This window comes from Ailuropoda melanoleuca, chromosome 14 (genome assembly GCF_002007445.2).
Source record: "Ailuropoda melanoleuca isolate Jingjing chromosome 14, ASM200744v2, whole genome shotgun sequence".
Taxonomy (NCBI): Eukaryota; Metazoa; Chordata; class Mammalia; order Carnivora; family Ursidae; genus Ailuropoda; species Ailuropoda melanoleuca.
In genome coordinates, this window is record NC_048231.1 from 65,302,717 (window position 1) to 65,308,716 (window position 6,000).

A 6,000-nucleotide genomic window follows, 5' to 3' on the forward strand; every position below is an offset into this window, starting at 1 on the left:
TGAGAGACTCACTTTAACTCCAAGGACATGAAAGCATTCCATGAAAATGGTAACCAAGAGAGTAGGAGTTACTATACTTATATCAGATAAAATAGATTTTCAATCAAATTCAGTCATAAGACACAAAGACGGCATTGTACAATGATAAAATGGACAATTCAGTAAGAGGATATAACAGTACATATATATGCATCTATCATTGGAGCACCTAGATATTTAAAACAAGTATTACCAAACTGAAGGCAGAAATAGCCGTCAATACAAAGGGACTTCAAAACCCCACTTTCAGCATCGGCTAGATCATCCAGAAAGTTAATAAGAAGACAGCATATCTAAATAACAATATAGACAAAATGGACCTAATAGACATATATAGAGCATGCCATCCAATGGCACCAGAATATACATTCTTCTCAAGAGCACATGAAACATTATTTTCAGAATGTCATACATTAGGTCACAAAGTAAGTTGCAATCAATTTAAGGCCGAAATTATAGCAAATACCTTTTCTGACCACAGCAGTATGAAACTAGAAATAGATAACAGATGGAAAAATGAAAAATTTACACATACATAGAGATCAAATAACACACTCCTAAACAACAAATGGGTTAAAAGTAGAAATCAAAAGTTAAATCGAAAGTATCTTGACATAAAAAACAACAGAAAGTATTTTAAGATAAATTAAAATGAAAACACAACATATCAAAACTTATGATATATAGTGAAAGCGGTTTTAAAAGGAAAGTTTACAGTGATAAACACCTACTTAAAAAAAAGAACAATCTCAAATTAACTAAATTCTCAACAATATTCTAGCAAACTGAATTCAACAGCACACTAGAAGAATCACATACAATGATTACGTGGAATGTAACCTTGGGAGGCAGCAGAGTTGTAACATGCACAAATCAATAAACATAACACATCATATTAATAGAATGAAGGGTAAAAATCATAATCTCCACAGATGCAGAAGAAAGCATTTGACAAAATTCAACATCTTTTCATGATACACTCAATAAATTGGGTATAGAAAGAACATAGCTCAACATAATAAAGGCTGTATATGACAAACCCATAACTAAGATAATATTCAATGGTGAAAGATTGAAAACTTTCCCTGTATGGCAAGAGTGGGCACTAGGAATAAGACAAGGCACTAGGCTCCCACTCCTACCACAGGCATGTAGGAAGTCCTACCCAGAAGAGTCAGATGTGAAAAAAATAAAAATAAAAGCATCCATATTGGTAAAGAAGAAGGAATATTGATTCTGTTTAGAGATGACATGACTCTCTCTCTATATATATATATAGTCCACCAAAAGACTGTTAGATAAAATATTCATAAAAATATTTTAAAATCTAGAAATAATTTATATGTTTAATACAAATAGTTATAGCAAGTAGTTACAGAAACATTGTGAACTGTTCAAATATTAATTGTATTTTTGTAAAGAGACAATATATTATTTAACTGAACCATTTTTACCCGAAATAAATATCTGCAAATTTGCAGCAAAATAATTTAAGAACTTTGTATAAAAATTCATTATATAAGACATTAAAAATACCTAAATATATTTTATAAGATAAACAAAGATTATCCCACAATTATTGATATTTCCTTTAAAAAGTTGGGATATTTTTATTCAGTAAATTTGTTGGCCAGGGACGTTTCCTAAAGATGGATAAAATATTTACCACTAAAAATTATCTGATTAGGTAGCAAGATAAATTGACTATAATAGGAATGAAGAAATTATGTCAGACATCAGACTGTAAAATGTGCTCAGCCTTGTGCAGTGTATTCTCTATGTGACACGACACAACGTGGGTCTGGAAGACTGTTCCTGGAGCATACATGCCAGTAAGCAAATTCCCAAAGGATTTTCACATGAGTATTTACTCCCAAATTCTCAAGATGTCTTATTATGCTTTTCTTTTTTCAATCCTTTAATTAATTGTGTCATTTTGTGGTCAAATATATTCTGATTTTAAGTAATTGTTGATCTTTGAACAACATGGGGGTTAGGGATGCCAACCTCCTGTGCAGTCAAAAATCCACGTATAACTAATAGCCTACTATTGACCAGAAGACTTGCCAATAACATAGTCAATTAACATATATTTTGTATGTTATATGTATTATAGACAATATTCTTACAGTAAAATAAGCTACAGAAAATAAAGTGTTATTCAGAAAATCGTAAGAAAAATACATTCACAGTATTATACTGTATCAATACTATAAGTTTATATATTTTTGAGAAAAAATCCACATATAAGTGGACCTGCACAGATCAAACTCACATTGTCCAAGCATTAACTGCACTCACACAAAAAATTATTACTGTAGTGATGAAACTAATAGAGTGAAACAAATTTCATGAATGATAGAATACATTTTCTTTAAATACCCCATTTATTTAAATGCAATATTAATTTAAAATATTAATAGTATTAATGCGTTGAGAATTGTTTACATCATGAATAAGAAACTCAGTAATTACTAGATCAAAGTGTCTAAAACTGATGGTTAAACAATGAAGAAAATCCTTGATTAATTGATTCCAGATCACATACTATCACATCCAGTTGTTTTGATTCATATTCTGAAGCAAATCTGCCTCCATATGATAAATGTTAAAGAATAAACTAATGATCTATTGACAATTATTAAACTGACATTATCTCTATGTAAGAAAATTCAACTATTATAACAAACAAAACAAGTCCTGAATCTGAGATCAACACAAGGTGGCCCAAAGGAAATGACACTGATTTTTCCCCCAAAGTATCTGACAACATTCAAGCCCCAAANCCCAAAAGGGTTTTTTTTTTTTTTTTTTTTTTTTTTTTTTTTAGGTAGTGAGATTCTGCATCTTATTAAACAGCAAAGTAACTTATCTTGTGAACAAGAAACATTATCTTCTCTTTTCAGGTTAACTTGGTCTCAGGAAAAAGCTGAGCTATATAACAGTGCTGTCAACCCTGCATTTTTCCTTTTGTTCCTCCCTCTCCCAGCTCTCATTTATGACCTGGCAGGAATTTCTTCTTTAATACATTCTTCTCTCTTTTCCTGATCAGTTCCTCCTCCCTTCTTTCTTGCACTAGCCTCTCTAGAGAAATGATTTCAACAGCCAGCCCTGAAAATGCCTAATGGCTAAAGTAGTTTTTGTGTACTAAATGGCTGAAGTGGTTATTTGGTGGAAGCATTTAAATCCCATCTGCTGGGAATAAATAGATTCATAGAATTGAATTTTGTAGAGATAAGACTTTATTTCTAATTTTCTATGTAAATTTAAAGAAGCAAAGTCTGTAAACTAAATATAAACTGATGGAGGCTCTTAACATTGAATTGCTGTATGTTGAAATATATTCAAGGATGGAAATCCACAAAAGACCATTTTTTAAAATGATTTTTCCTCAATAGCTGACTAGTAATCAAGGGGGGGGGAGGATATTAAAAGCCAGTATGAACTCAGGGATAGTTTCAATTGAGTGCACAACTGAAAATGTGGAAATTATATATGCAAGTTTTAAAAATATATCGTCTTTCATGAATTTGATATTTCTGACTTTAAAATACTTAAAGCAAGTGAAATAAATGATTTAGTATTTCAGGGTGCCTGACTGACTATGTCAGAGGAGCGTGTGACTCTTGATCTCGGGGTCATGAGCTCGAGCCCCATGTTGGGTGTAGAGATTACTTAAATGAATAAATAAATAAAAACTTTTAAAAAATAAATGATTTAGTATTTCTATAGTTGTCAAATTGAAAAACAAAGTTGTATTATTGATATTCCTTCAACCTTCCTAACTTTAAAAAAAATGGTTAAAACCAATTTATTACATAGTGATGAAGAGTGTAACTCCTATTTTATCCAAAATATAAAAAGAACTTAAAAATCAGTAATAAAAAACCAAACAACCAAATTAAAAAATGGCCAACGACCTTTTATATGCAAATAGGCATATAAAAAATGCTCCACATCATAAGTCATAAGGGAAATAAAACTAGACACCACTACAAAAACATAAGAATACCCCAAATCTGAACACTGACAACAGCAAATGCTGGGGAGACTGTAGAGATATAAGGGCTTTCATTCATTGCTGGTGGGAATTAAAAATGGTAGAGCCACTTTGGAAGACAGTTTGGCAGTTTCTTACAAAACCAAACATACTCTTACCATGCAATCCAGCAATCAAGCTGGTCTTACGGTGTTAACCCAAAGGAGTTGAAAATTGATGTTCATAAAAAACAAACAAGAAAAACAAACAAACAAAAAATCAAAACAAAAAACCCACAAAGCAAAACACCTGCACACGGATGTTTATAGTAGCTTTATTCATAATTGACAAGACTTGGAGCAACAAAGATGTCCTTCAGTAGGTGAATTGATAAATAAACTGTGGTACATCCAGACAATGGAATATGATTCAGTGCTAAAACAAATGTGCCAAAAAGTTATAAAAAGACATTGTGGAAATTTAAATGCGTACGAGTAAGAGAAAGAAGCCAATCTGCAAAGGGTATATACTGCATGATTCCAACTGTATGATATTATGGAAAAGGCAAAATTATGGAGACAATAAAAAAGATCAGTAGTTACAGGGGATATAAAGACAGATGAATAGAGAGAGTTAAGAAGATTTTTAGGACAGCGAAAAAACTCTGTAGGATGCCATAATGGTGAATATGTCATTACATATTTGCCCAAACCCACTGAATGTGTAACACTGACTGAATTGTATTCACCCTAAACTATGGATTTAGGGTGACTATGATGTGGCAATGTATGTTCATCTATTGAAACAAATGTTAACACTCTGTTGAGAGATCTTGACAGTGGGCAATGTTATGCAGGGGTATATGGGAAATCTCTGCCTCCCTTGAATTTTGCTGTGGACCTTAAACTGCCCTAGCAAACTAAAATCTTAATTAAAAAAATAAATGTGGGGGTGCCTGGGTGGCTCAGTTGGGTGGGTGTCTGACTCTTGATTTTGGTTCAGGTCATGATATCAGGGTTATGGGATCAAGCCTCGGGTTGTGCTCTGTGCTCAGTAGGGAGTCCACTTGGGATTCTCCCTCTCCCTCTGCCCCTCCCCCACTCAAATAAATAAATCTTTTAAGAAAAAAGTGTGCTTTGCATGTAGAAAAAAAATATAACCCTACATCTAATACACTCTCTTAATCAAATAATATGAAATTTATGAAGATGTAACTTATGTGCCTTAAGGGAATGTTTATGACACTTTTATAGTATCAAAAATAAAAAAAATATATAAACGTTAATACTGTAGAGTGAGATATAAAAAATTTATATTGATAAAATGTATTACTTTGCAATCATTAAAAGGTTGTTTGGTGACAGATGGTGACTCCACTTACAGTGAGCACTGAGTAATATACAGAATTGTTGAATCAATATATTGTAGGCCTGGAATCAATATAGCATTGTATATTAATTATACCTCAATAAAAAGGTATTGTTTTAAATTTTTGAGGACTTTACACCACTCCTCTCTGAAAAATTTAGTAAAGAAAGCACCAAATTTTACAGTCAGATGTATTTATGTGTGCTTTTGTATATATCCACTTTCCTGTATGTACACACTTGTGTAAGTTTTCAAATGTTTACACACTGTATATATGATACTTTAATAATTTTACTACGTACTAAGAGTTTTGTAATTATAAAAAATTTCAAAGAAAAGTATTTTGTAAATAGATTATTCCCAATTTAAAATATTCTAGTCAATCTAGAATATATGTATTATATTTTCTTCAAGCAAGTGCATTCATTTATTTTTTCAAAGACATACTGTATATATTCCCAGTTTTCAAAACACCAAGAGGGTCAAAGAGAAGGATAAGGAGCCATACATCACAGACAACAATAATCATTCTCCTCTGCCTCCCCAAAACACACACTCTGGTCACAGTCTCCACCAGAATTATGTTGAAAGCAATTTAGGAAAAACAAATTTGA